Source organism: Anomaloglossus baeobatrachus, chromosome 2, assembly GCF_048569485.1.
Source record: "Anomaloglossus baeobatrachus isolate aAnoBae1 chromosome 2, aAnoBae1.hap1, whole genome shotgun sequence".
Classification (NCBI taxonomy): Eukaryota; Metazoa; Chordata; class Amphibia; order Anura; family Aromobatidae; genus Anomaloglossus; species Anomaloglossus baeobatrachus.
The window spans coordinates 791,884,252-791,898,890 of record NC_134354.1 but is presented as its reverse complement, the minus strand read 5'-3'; the positions used below and the strand labels follow the sequence as shown (position 1 = coordinate 791,898,890).

The window sequence follows — 14,639 nt, the reverse complement described above, 5'->3', positions numbered from 1 at the left end:
CGCACATATACCGGAGAGGAGGAGGAGGAGGCGGCGCACATATACCGGAGAGGAGGAGGAGGAGGCGCACATATACCGGAGAGGAGGAGGAGGAGGCGCACATATACCGGAGAGGAGGAGGAGGAGGCGCACATATACCGGAGAGGAGGAGGAGGCGCACATATACCGGAGAGGAGGAGGAGGAGGAGGCGCACATATACCGGAGAGGAGGAGGAGGAGGAGGAGCACATATACCGGAGAGGAGGAGGAGGAGGCGCACATATACCGGAGAGGAGGAGGAGGAGCACATATACCGGAGAGGAGGAGGAGGAGGCGCACATATACCGGAGAGGAGGAGGAGGAGGCGCACATATACCGGAGAGGAGGAGGAGGAGGCGCACATATACCGGAGAGGAGGAGGAGGAGGAGGCGCACATATACCGGAGAGGAGGAGGAGGAGGAGGCGCACATATACCGGAGAGGAGGAGGGAGAGCGCATATATACCGGAGAGGAGGAGGAGCACATATACCGGAGAGGAGGAGGAAGAGCACATATACCGGAGAGGAGGAGGAGCGCATATACCGGAGAGGAGGAGGAAGAGCACATATACCGGAGAGGAGGAGCGCACATATACCGGAGAGGAGGAGGAGCACATATACCGGAGAGGAGGAGGAAGAGCACATATACCGGAGAGGAGGAGGAAGAGCACATATACCGGAGAGGCGGAGGAGCACATATACCGGAGAGGAGGAGGAGGAGCACATATACCGGAGAGGAGGAGGGAGAGCGCATATACCGGAGAGGCGGAGGAGCACATATACCGGAGAGGAGGAGGAGGAGCACATATACCGGAGAGGAGGAGGAGGAGCACATATACCGGAGAGGAGGAGGAAGTGCGCATATACCGGAGAGGAGGAGGGAGAGCGCATATACCGGAGAGAAGGAGGGAGAGCACATATACCGGAGAGGAGGAGGGAGAGCACATATACCGGAGAGGAGGAGGAGGAAGAGCACATATACCGGAGAGGAGGAGGAGGGAGAGCACATATACCGGAGAGGAGGAGGGAGAGCACATATACCGGAGAGGAGGAGGGAGAGCACATATACCGGAGAGGAGGAGGGAGAGCACATATACCGGAGAGGAGGAGGGAGAGCACATATACCGGAGAGAAGGAGGGAGAGCACATATACCGGAGAGGAGGAGGGAGAGCACATATACCGGAGAGGAGGAGGAGGAAGAGCACATATACCGGAGAGGAGGAGGAGGGAGAGCACATATACCGGAAAGGAGGGAGGAAGAGCACATATACCGGAGAGGCGGAGGAAGAGCACATATACCGGAGAGGAGGAGGGAGAGCGCATATATCGGAGAGGAGGAGGAGGAGCACATATACCGGAGAGGAGGAGGGAGAGCACATATACCGGAGAGGAGGAGGAGCACATATACCAGAGAGGAGGAGGAGGAGCACATATACCGGAGAGGAGGAGGGAGAGCACATATACCGGAGAGGAGGAGGAGGAGCACATATACCGGAGAGGAGGAGGAGGAGGAGGCGCACATATACCGGAGAGGAGGAGGAGGAGGAGGAGCACATATACCGGAGAGGAGGAGGAGGCGCACATATACCGGAGAGGAGGAGGAGGAGGCGGCGCACATATACCGGAGAGGAGGAGGAGGAGGCGCACATATACCGGAGAGGAGGAGGAGGAGGCGCACATATACCGGAGAGGAGGAGGAGGAGGCGCACATATACCGGAGAGGAGGAGGAGGCGCACATATACCGGAGAGGAGGAGGAGGAGGAGGCGCACATATACCGGAGAGGAGGAGGAGGAGGAGGAGCACATATACCGGAGAGGAGGAGGAGGAGGCGCACATATACCGGAGAGGAGGAGGAGGAGCACATATACCGGAGAGGAGGAGGAGGAGGCGCACATATACCGGAGAGGAGGAGGAGGAGGCGCACATATACCGGAGAGGAGGAGGAGGAGGCGCACATATACCGGAGAGGAGGAGGAGGAGGAGGCGCACATATACCGGAGAGGAGGAGGAGGAGGAGGCGCACATATACCGGAGAGGAGGAGGAGGAGGAGGAGGAGCACATATACCGGAGAGGAGGAGGAGGAGGAGGAGCACATATACCGGAGAGGAGGAGGAGGAGGAGGCGCACATATACCGGAGAGGAGGAGGAGGAGCACATATACCGGAGAGGCGTCACTGCGTCTTCTCCGATCTCCGAGTTTTTTTGTGAGGTTTTGGTAGGGTCTAGAGTGGAGTTGATATTTTGAGGGAAAGAAGACGTCACGGGAAGGGGCGGGGCCTAAATCAGTGCCCTCTCTGCAGATCTGTGGGCGGGAAGCAGCAGCGCTCGGGCGGTTGCGTCTAGAATGGAGGGGATTTTTTGTGCTCCTCATTTTAGCCCCTCCATTCTACACGGCTCACCAGTGACGTGACTACAATGGAGGGATATAGTGAGGATCTCTCCCTGCAGCCTCCAGTGTACACGGCTCTGTACTGAGGAGACTACAATGGAGGGGTATAGTGAGGACCTCTCCCTGCAGCCTCCAGTGTACACGGCTCTGTACTGAGGAGACTACAATGGAGGGATATAGTGAGGACCTCTCCCTGCAGCCTCCAGTGTACACGGCTCTGTACTGAGGTGACTACAATGGAGGGGTATAGTGAGGATCTCTCCCTGCAGCCTCCAGTGTACACGGCTCTGTACTGAGGAGACTACAATGGAGGGGTATAGTGAGGATCTCTCCCTGCAGCCTCCAGTGTACACGGCTCTGTACTGAGGAGACTACAATGGAGGGGTATAGTGAGGATCTCTCCCTGCAGCCTCCAGTGTACACGGCTCTGTACTGAGGAGACTACAATGGAGGGGTATAGTGAGGATCTCTCCCTGCAGCCTCCTGTGTACACGGCTCTGTACTGAGGTGACTACAATGGAGGGGTATAGTGAGGATCTCTCCCTGCAGCCTCCAGTGTACACGGCTCTGTACTGAGGAGACTACAATGGAGGGATATAGTGAGGACCTCTCCCTGCAGCCTCCAGTGTACACGGCTCTGTACTGAGGAGACTACAATGGAGGGGTATAGTGAGGATCTCTCCCTGCAGCCTCCAGTGTACACGGCTCTGTACTGAGGAGACTACAATGGAGGGGTATAGTGAGGACCTCTCCCTGCAGCCTCCAGTGTACACGGCTCTGTACTGAGGAGACTACAATGGAGGGATATAGTGAGGATCTCTCCCTGCAGCCTCCAGTGTACACGGCTCTGTACTGAGGAGACTACAATGGAGGGGTATAGTGAGGATCTCTCCCTGCAGCCTCCAGTGTACACGGCTCTGTACTGAGGAGACTACAATGGAGGGATATAGTGAGGATCTCTCCCTGCAGCCTCCAGTGTACACGGCTCTGTGCTGAGGAGACTACAATGGAGGGATATAGTGAGGATCTCTCCCTGCAGCCTCCAGTGTACACGGCTCTGTACTGAGGAGACTACAATGGAGGGGTATAGTGAGGATCTCTCCCTGCAGCCTCCAGTGTACACGGCTCTGTACTGAGGAGACTACAATGGAGGGATATAGTGAGGATCTCTCCCTGCAGCCTCCAGTGTACACGGCTCTGTACTGAGGAGACTACAATGGAGGGATATAGTGAGGATCTCTCCCTGCAGCCTCCAGTGTACACGGCTCTGTACTGAGGAGACTACAATGGAGGGGTATAGTGAGGATCTCTCCCTGCAGCCTCCAGTGTACACGGCTCTGTACTGAGGAGACTACAATGGAGGGGTATAGTGAGGATCTCTCCCTGCAGCCTCCAGTGTACACAGCTCTGTACTGAGGAGACTACAATGGAGGGATATAGTGAGGATCTCTCCCTGCAGCCTCCAGTGTACACGGCTCTGTACTGAGGAGACTACAATGGAGGGGTATAGTGAGGATCTCTCCCTGCAGCCTCCAGTGTACACGGCTCTGTACTGAGGAGACTACAATGGAGGGGTATAGTGAGGACCTCTCCCTGCAGCCTCCAGTGTACACGGCTCTGTACTGAGGAGACTACAATGGAGGGGTATAGTGAGGACCTCTCCCTGCAGCCTCCAGTGTACACGGCTCTGTACTGAGGAGACTACAATGGAGGGGTATAGTGAGGATCTCTCCCTGCAGCCTCCAGTGTACACGGCTCTGTACTGAGGAGACTACAATGGAGGGATATAGTGAGGATCTCTCCCTGCAGCCTCCAGTGTACACTGCTCTGTACTGAGGAGACTACAATGGAGGGGTATAGTGAGGATCTCTCCCTGCAGCCTCCAGTGTACACGGCTCTGTACTGAGGAGACTACAATGGAGGGATATAGTGAGGATCTCTCCCTGCAGCCTCCAGTGTACACGGCTCTGTACTGAGGAGACTACAATGGAGGGATATAGTGAGGATCTCTCCCTGCAGCCTCCAGTGTACACGGCTCTGTACTGAGGAGACTACAATGGAGGGGTATAGTGAGGACCTCTCCCTGCAGCCTCCAGTGTACACGGCTCTGTACTGAGGTGACTACAATGGAGGGGTATAGTGAGGATCTCTCCCTGCAGCCTCCAGTGTACACGGCTCTGTACTGAGGTGACTACAATGGAGGGGTATAGTGAGGATCTCTCCCTGCAGCCTCCAGTGTACACGGCTCTGTACTGAGGTGACTACAATGGAGGGGTATAGTGAGGACCTCTCCCTGCAGCCTCCAGTGTACACGGCTCTGTACTGAGGAGACTACAATGGAGGGATATAGTGAGGATCTCTCCCTGCAGCCTCCAGTGTACACGGCTCTGTACTGAGGAGACTACAATGGAGGGGTATAGTGAGGACCTCTCCCTGCAGCCTCCAGTGTACACGGCTCTGTACTGAGGAGACTACAATGGAGGGGTATAGTGAGGACCTCTCCCTGCAGCCTCCAGTGTACACGGCTCTGTACTGAGGAGACTACAATGGAGGGATATAGTGAGGACCTCTCCCTGCAGCCTCCAGTGTACACGGCTCTGTACTGAGGTGACTACAATGGAGGGGTATAGTGAGGATCTCTCCCTGCAGCCTCCAGTGTACACGGCTCTGTACTGAGGAGACTACAATGGAGGGGTATAGTGAGGACCTCTCCCTGCAGCCTCCAGTGTACACGGCTCTGTACTGAGGTGACTACAATGGAGGGGTATAGTGAGGATCTCTCCCTGCAGCCTCCAGTGTACACGGCTCTGTACTGAGGTGACTACAATGGAGGGGTATAGTGAGGATCTCTCCCTGCAGCCTCCAGTGTACACGGCTCTGTACTGAGGAGACTACAATGGAGGGGTATAGTGAGGACCTCTCCCTGCAGCCTCCAGTGTACACGGCTCTGTACTGAGGAGACTACAATGGAGGGATATAGTGAGGACCTCTCCCTGCAGCCTCCAGTGTACACGGCTCTGTACTGAGGAGACTACAATGGAGGGATATAGTGAGGACCTCTCCCTGCAGCCTCCAGTGTACACGGCTCTGTACTGAGGAGACTACAATGGAGGGGTATAGTGAGGACCTCTCGCCCTCATCACCTCTTTTTTGAGGTCCTCATATATATATATATATATATATATATATATATATATATATATATATATATATATATATATATATATATATATCCACACACTTATATAAACACACATATATATATATATATACATACACATAAATATCCACGCACACACACATATATATATATATATATACATACACACATATATATATATACGCACACACACATATATACGCACGCACACACACATATATATACACATATATATATATATATACACGCACACACATATATACGCACGCACACACACATACTGTATATATACACACACACATAGATATATATACATATATATACACGCACACATATACTGTATATATATATATATATATATATATATATATATATATATATATACATACACACATACATAAATATACACACACATATACAGTGCCTACAAGTAGTCTTCAACCCCCTGCAGATTTATAATATGTACAGTGCCTACAAGTAGTCTTCAACCCCCTGCAGATTTATAATATGTACAGTGCCTACAAGTAGTCTTCAACCCCCTGCAGATTTATAATATGTACAGTGCCTACAAGTAGTATTCAACCCCCTGCAGATTTAGCAGGTTTGATAAGATGCAAACTTCAAACAAGAGCAGGATTTATTAACAGATGCATAAATCTTACAAACCAACAAGTTATGTTGCTCAGTTAAATTTTAATAAATTTTCAACATAAAAGTGTGGGTCAATTATTATTCAACCCCTAGGTTTAATATTTTGTGGAAAAACCCTTGTTTGCAATTACAGCTAATAATCGTCTGTTATAAGACCTGATCAGGCCGGCACAGGTCTCTGGAGTTATCTTGGCCCACTCCTCCATGCAGATCTTCTCCAAGTTATCTAGGTTCTTTGGGTGTCTCATGTGGACTTTAATCTTGAGCTCCTTCCACAAGTTTTCAATTGGGTTAAGGTCTGGAGACTGACTAGGCCACTGCAACACCTTGATTTTTTCCCTCTTGAACCAGGCCTTGGTTTTCTTGGCTGTGTGCTTTGGGTCGTTGTCTTGTTGGAAGATGAAATGACGACCCATCTTAAGATCCTTGATGGAGGAGCGGAGGTTCTTGGCCAAAATCTCCAGGTAGGCCGTGCTATCCATCTTCCCATGGATGCGGACCAGATAGCCAGGCCCCTTGGCTGAGAAACAGCCCCACAGCATGATGCTGCCACCACCATGCTTGACTGTAGGGATGGTATTCTTGGGGTTGTATGCAGTGCCATCCAGTCTCCAAACGTCACGTGTGTGGTTGGCAACAAAGATCTCGATCTTGGTCTCATCAGACCAGAGAACCTTGAACCAGTCTGTCTCAGAGTCCTCCAAGTGATCATGAGCAAACTGTAGACATGCCTTAACATGACGCTTTGAAAGTAAAGGTACCTTACGGGCTCGTCTGGAACGGAGACCATTGCGGTGGAGTACGTTACTTATGGTATTGACTGAAACCAATGTCCCCACTGCCATGAGATCTTCCCGGAGCTCCTTCCTTGTTGTCCTTGGGTTAGCCTTGACTCTTCGGACAAGCCTGGCCTCGGTACAAGTGGAAACTTTCAAAGGCTGTCCAGGCCGTGGAAGGCTAACAGTAGTTCCATAAGCCTTCCACTTCCGGATGATGCTCCCAACAGAGGAGACAGGTAGGCCCAACTCCTTGGAAAGGGTTTTGTACCCCTTGCCAGCCTTGTGACCTTCCACGATCTTGTCTCTGATGGCCTTGGAATGCTTCTTTGTCTTTCCCATGTTGACCAAGTAGGAGTGCTGTTCACAAGTTTGGGGAGGGTCTTAATTAGTCAGAAAAGGCTGGAAAAAGAGATAATTAATCCAAACATGTGAAGCTCATTGTTCTTTGTGCCTGAAATACTTCTTAATACTTTAGGGGAACCAAACAGAATTCTGGTGGATTGAGGGGTTGAATAATAAATGACCTCTGAATAAACTTTTCACAATTTAAAAAAAAAAAAAAAGAAATAACATTCTTTTTTGCTGCATTTCACACTTCCAGGCTGATCTACAGTCCAAATGTCACAATGCCAAGTTATTCCGAATGTGTAAACCTGCTAAATCTGCAGGGGGTTGAATACTTCTTGTAGGCACTGTATATACACACACGCACACACATAGATATATATACATATATATACACACACACGCACACACATATATATATACTGTAATTATATACACACATATATAAACACACACATGCCAGCTTTATAATTGTAATTATTTCATGACTAATGTTTTAATGCTTTTTCAGGAATTGCTCAAGTTTTTAATGGAGCAAACGTCCACACTGTTATATTTTTATGTATTTCTAGAGGGTAAAATTCGGTTTTGAGTTTTCCTGTCCGCCCTCCAGTCCCAGCCTCGATAGCGACATTCTTGAAGAGTGGGTGCAGCGTCACGGGGTGAAGTGTAAGGCTGTGTGCACAGGGTGTTTTTTGTTGCAGATTTGGTGCAGTTTTTAGCACAGATCTTCATGTCTATCTTTATGCCGGCTATGGCAGTAAAGTCAATGTAAATGCTGACGTGTTTTGCGCACGTTATTTTTTTGCAGATTTAGTGCAATCTACAGCATATTAATATTATTGTGTTTTTTTCCTGCACTTTTTGGCCCTTCAACCCATTGACTACATTGACAAAAACGTATGGCACAAAAACGTACCGAAACGCATGTGTTTTTTGGTACATTTTTCTGTCAGAAGGTGCAGATTTCATGGAGAACATTTCTGCACCCAATCTCCAACATGTGAACAGAGCGCAGCCAACAGAGTCTTCACAATCTACAATATTGGATTGTAGTTGATTTTTTGAGGACCTCATTATAGCAACTCCCTGCTAGATGGTTCACTAGTGAGCCGGCTAAATTGGAGTGGATTTTTTTTAGGCCCTCATCATAGCCTCCACTCTGGACAGGTCGGAGCTGCAATGACTAGAATGGAGTTTTTTTGAAGATTGGGCGAAGCCTAAGGGGAGGGGGAGTGTAACAGAGTGCAGCAGAGTCGTAATAATTTACAATATTGGATCGTAGTTGATTTTTGAGAACCTCATTTTAGCAACTCCTTTCTAGATGATTCACTAGTAAGCTGCCTAGATTGGAGTGGATTTTTGATGATCTCCCTGTAGCCTCCACCAGTGGCATACTACCAATAGAGGCAAGCCACTTGACCACTATAAGGCCCGTGAGTCACTGGCGCCCAATTCCAGCGCTAGCATCGGCCACCCTCCCGCGGGCCCCCTGCCGAGGATCGCACTTTCATTTATATCGGCATCACAGATGTCAATCCAATTGAAAGGAATGATGAGAGAAGAAGCAGAACACTCCCTTTCTCATCATTCTCCCACTGTGTGTCTGTGACACTCTGATGTGTCAGCACAGAGGAGCGCGGTGACGTCACTACTGCGCGCCACTGTGCTAAAATGTCAGAGTGCCAGAACAGTGGACACACGCTGGAGACTGGGGCAGTGGGGGAATGAGGAGAAGTGAGTATATTTGTGTGTTTAATCAGGATGGCCAGAGGACTATGGGGAAGCATACTACTATATGGAGGTTGCAAAATAGTATATGGGGGCTGCATATAACTATATGTTGGCGCACTATAGGAGTGCATTATATATGGAGGATGATGGGGCTGCATAATACAATATGAAGGACACGTTATACATGGAATGCAGGGGTCCATTATACATGGAGGACTATGGGGCTGCTTAATACAATATGAAGGACTATGGGGCTGTTTTATAATACATATAGGACTATGGGGGCTGCATTATGAGGACTAATGGCATTACCTTATACGTGGACCATAGGGCTGCATTAGAATACATGAAGGACTATGGGGTGACTAATACAATATGGAGGACTATGGGGACTGCATTATAATACATAGAGGACTATGGGGATGCAGTATAAGGAGGACTATGGTTTGCAGTATAATACATTGAGGACTATGCGGTGCAGTATAATATATGGAGGACTATGGGGTGAATTATACATATACTATGTATTATTATGAATTATTTATGAATTATACATATAATATGGGGGCTGCATTATAATATATGCAGGATTATGGGGCTGCATTATTAATAATAATAATAATAATAATAATAATTTTATTCATTTATATAGCGCTATTAATTCCACAGCGCTTTACATTCATTGGCAACACTGTCCCCATTGGGGCTCACCATCTAAATTCCCTATCTCTATATCTTTGGAGTGTGGGAGGGAACCGGAGGAAACCCACGCAAACACGGGGAGAACATACAAACTCCTTGCAGATGGTGTCCTTGGTGGGATTTGAACCCAGGACCCCAGCGCTGCAAGACTGCAATGCTAACCACTGAGCCACCGTGCCTCCCATGGAGGCCTATGGGGTCTGCCTTATAATACAAGGTTGAGCTGTGGGGTGCATTATAATACATGCATGACTATGGGGGCTGCATTATAATATATGAAGTCCAATGAGGGCTACCTTATACATGGACTACGGGGCTGCATTATAATATATGGAGGACTATGTTGTGCAGTATAATATATGGAGGACTATGGGGTGCAGTATAATATATGGAGGACTATGGGGTGCAGTATAATACATGGAGGACTATGGGAGTTGTATTATAATAATTGGAGGGCTATGAGAGCTACCTTATACATGAAGGAAGTATGGGAAATGCATTATAATACAAGGAGGGCTATGGGTTGCATTCTAATAAAATGAAGGGTTACATGGGACTCAATATACTATATGGAAGGCTATGTGGGGGCCATTATAGTATTTGGAGAACTATATATACGAGGGGGGACAAAGACACAAGCTTCGGATGGGAAAGTTTTGTGCCGATGGAAAGAGGCTCTTTCCCACAGCACCCAGCTTTCCGATACTCTGATATGGGAAAGCTGGGTGCTGAGGGAAAGATGTATAGCAGAGCATAGGGAAGCTGGGTGCTGAGGACAAGATGGATATCAGAACATAGGAAAGCTGGATGATGATAGAAAGAAGGATTTCAGATCATGGGAAACCTGAGTGCTGAGGGAAAGAGCCAAGTGTTAACGTCATTATCCCGTACCCAGAGTGTCTGTGTCATTATCCTGTACCCTGAGTGTCAGCGTCATTATCCCATACCCCGAGTGTCTGTTTTAGGGGGGCCCCAGGTCCAAACTTTGCACTGGGGCCCATCAAACTCTACTTGCACCACTGCTCAGTACAGAGATGACTAGATCGCAGTTGTTGCACTGAGGTTCATGATTTCTGGGCACTGTACTGTCTATAAGGCCAGAGTCACACTGGCGTATCTCGCATTGCACTTGGCTTCATGTTAGACAATGCTGCAGGTCAGAGGAAAAAATGGCAGCATGTTGCGATTGCAGGGAGTCTGGATTCACTTGCACTCATACAAGTCTATGGGTGCATGTGAAACATCGCACTGCGCTCTGATGACGCAGAGATAAGTAATGGAGAAGATGGAAGGATGAATCCCTCCCTCTCCCCTTCATCTGTGATCCGATCACTGGATCAGATCCCTGTATAATGACACTCGACTCACACTCACAGCAGAACCTGATCCGAGTGCCATTAGCATATCTCATCCGATGCCTTATGCTAGTGTGGCTCTGGCCTAAGGAAAACCCTCTGTACAGTAACTCCATTCTAATTTTCTCAGTACAGATATGACTAGATGGGAGTTGCTGCACTGAGGCTCATGATGTCTGATCTCACAGCACTGTCTATAAGGGACGTCCTCTGTACAATAACTCCATCTATCTCACCAAGGAACTGACTGTACCAGGGATCATTCAACAAGTGAAAAATCACAGTTCACCACCCGATATAATTAATTTAACACAAGATGAAGTACGCCTACGTCTGAGTAAATTAAACATTGACAAATCCCCAGGGCCAGATGGCATTCATCCACGGATATTGAGGGAATTGAGCTCCGTAATCGACAGGCCGCTGTATCTCATCTTTTTAGACTCGCTTGTAACAGGGTTGGTGCCTCAGGATTGGAGGATTGCTGATGTGGTACCGATATTTAAGAAAGGTAAGAGGGAAGATCCAGGCAACTACCGTCCAGTAAGCCTGACATCAGTAGTATGCAAAGATTGTGAGGGCATTTTAAGAAATGACATGCAAAAATATGTTGCAGAAAATAATATGATAACTGACAGACAGCATGGATTCATGAAAGATAAGTCGTGTCTAACCAACCTGTTGGGGTCTATGAGGGGGTCAGTGCAGACCTGGATATTGGTAATGCAGCTGATGGGATTTATCTGGACTTTGCAAAGGCATTTGCTCCTGCACCACATAATAGCCTTACACTAAAGCTCCAGAAGCAAGGACTGGGGGAAACTATATGCAACTGGGTAAGGAAGTGGCTAAAAGATAGTGTGGCGCCCCTGACCTGGTCAGGCACCACTGAGTACTGCACCCATGCTGGGGACAGTACAATACAGGTAATCCAGAAGGCTGACTGGGGTGTGGTACACAGGCGCATAGTGATCAGGTCTCACACATGTACCCATGAGAGGACCCCTGGGGATCCCAGGAGGGGGCAAAGCCTATACCTCCACTGGAATAGTGGCAGGGGGCCAAAAGCCTCCATCTCCTCTCAAGGGGTGTGGTAAGAGAATCTGGTTGCTAGGTGGCGTAGGCAAGAACAGGGGAGGAGGAGCAGTGAGTCAGTTAGAAGAGAACTCCATAGGGCTCAGTGAGGAGCAGACCTGTGGGGTTGATGCTGTCTAACAGCGCCCGCGCAGTGGCTACTGACGGGGGAGAACGGTCAACTAGGAGTGCTACCTGAAAGCCAGCTTCAGCTAGAGAGAAAGCACGGAGTGGGAAGTAAGGAGACTGCTAGAGAGCACCAGGCCCAACCGGGCGGCAGATCCCGAAGCGAAGATAGATCCAGCTTTCTTCTGCTAAACCTGCCGGTGTGGGGCTCTCAAAGCCCACACCACAACACCACAAAAGCCGCAGCCACGTAACCGCAGTGAGGGCCCATAGGTCACAGGAGGCAAGCAGCTGGAGTGGCCTGGTCCGGGGAACAAGCAAACGGCAAACAAAAGGGGGAGAGAGGCTGCAGCATCTTCCCTGGGTGACCCCCATAGGGACTCAAAGTCGGGGTCACCCCAAACCTCCAAGGGCTAAGGAAGGCGAGTCAGTAGTCACCCTCATAAAGTCAGCCTGAAGGATACCCGGTTCCCATCTGGTTCATCCCAGCTACGCCCGGGCTACTCACCCTGCCATCAAATGTGAGTAAAGCCCTTGAAAGACAGTTCTGCCTGTGTGAGTCATTCTGCGACTTGTGGTACTACAAACCTACACAGGGCCCTGGGGCTTGCCTCACTCTCAGGAGGCTACTACATCCGACTGCACCCACCATCAGCCCCAGGCGTCCCCTAACCTGCAGTGGCGGTCCCCACTGACCGCAATACTGAGAGTGGCGTCACGATCAAAACCGAAGATTCCCTACCTGTGACCAGATCCAGCTACGTGGAGTCCCTGAAGGTAATGCACCGACACAATACTTGTGGGGCTTCACATCTGGCGTCACGAACAGGATAAGGACTAGACCTGTTCAGACAGGTGACCATGTGCCTGGGCGGTCCGCTTGAAAAATTGGAAGCGCCGCCATATTGCCACCATGAAAAGCGCGCTGAAAAACAACAGCAGCCCGCGCTGGAAGAAGTTACCGCCCACGAAGAGGTGTGGCTACCCAGAGATCCCCTGCAGAGTTCGGAGCTTGCCAGCAAAGAGAGCGGAAGCGTCCGGAGACGGCGGAGCAGAAGAGAAGCCAGCAGCTTGCTAATGAAAATGGCGTCTGAGTGCAGAGACCCAGAGCCAGGCTCCGCTGCCTGGTGGTGTCGGGAGCTTGCCGAGTTCTGCGATCAACTGGAAGCCAGGGTCGGAAGGCTGATCAGAGAGGGACGCGAGGAGTTCCTATGGATGACCGCGGCGGTTCGGGCCTACGAGGAGAGAGCCGCGCACCGACTGCCAGATCGGGCGGTGACAACTCAGACCCCGATGCTGCCAACGATGGGTGAGTCGAGTGATGCCCCGGCTAGCGCAAGTGCCCCGACCCCTACTGCCACGCCTGCGGTCCCTGAAGAGGCGCCCGGCGCGGCGACGCTGAGCCAGGCCGCAGCCACGCCAGGTGCGGCCCGCCAAGCCCAGGCCGCCGCAGCGATGCCCTGCTCGGCCCGCCAAGCCCAGGCCGCCGCAGCGATGCCCTGCTCGGCCCGCCAAGCCCCGGCCGCCGCAGCGATGCCCTGCTCGGCCCACCAAGACCCGGTCCCTGCAGCGATGCCCAGCCCAGCCTGCACAGACCCCATCGCAGCTGCGACGCCGAACCAGGCCGCCGCCATGCCAGGCGCGGCCCGCCAAGACCAGGCCGCCGCCATGCCAGGCGCGGCCCGCCAAGACAAGGCTGACGTACCATTTACCCCGGCCTGCAAGGCCAGAGCAGACAAGGCTCCCCAGGTTCAGGAAGTCCCTGCTAGGCAATCCCTGGTAGGTGAGGACTCCGCATACTGGCAGCTAAAAGCCGACCTGGAAGCTAAGTTCCCACGGGAGATGGTGGAGCGGTACATGCTCCCTCCGCACACCCCGAAGAGTATCCCGACAGCTCCTGCAGCAACCACAGCAAAGAGTTCCCCACCTGGGCCGGCAGAAAGAAGTCCATCCCCAGCACTGCTACCCAAGGAGTGCCAGGAAGAACTAAGGGGGGGAGGAGGCCAGGAGGTTGAGGGGCTGACTCCAGAGCCATACCCAGAGCCAGAGATGCTGCCCTATTCTCGCTGGGATGAGGAAGACCTGACACCATCTGCAGAAGAAGAACTGCCCAAAAGCCTTACCTGGGAGTTTGTGAGCTGCACCCTACAGAATCCAGCCCGTAAGACACACCGCAACAGAACGCAACTATCCTCTGCACCGTCATCTCCAGAGCAGAGAGAAGTCACCGTCAGAGACCTGCAAGAAAAACGAGCCCTGAGAAGGTCCAAAGCCCAGGCCAGAGGACCCCTTTTCAGAGGAG

General features: G+C 50.8%; 1 protein-coding gene and 1 long non-coding RNA gene across 2 annotated transcripts in view; both read right to left on the bottom strand.

The window, feature by feature from the left end:
- The window catches only part of LOC142292362 (uncharacterized), a 44,382-nt gene extending 42,113 nt beyond the window's left edge, over nucleotides 1-2,269 (bottom strand). The window contains exon 1 of the long non-coding RNA XR_012750601.1: nucleotides 2,184-2,269. This is a non-coding gene — a long non-coding RNA (uncharacterized LOC142292362). The remainder of the gene's footprint in view (nucleotides 1-2,183) is intronic.
- Nucleotides 1-14,639, bottom strand: part of LOC142290088 (uncharacterized) — a 307,846-nt gene that overhangs the window by 140,785 nt on the left and 152,422 nt on the right.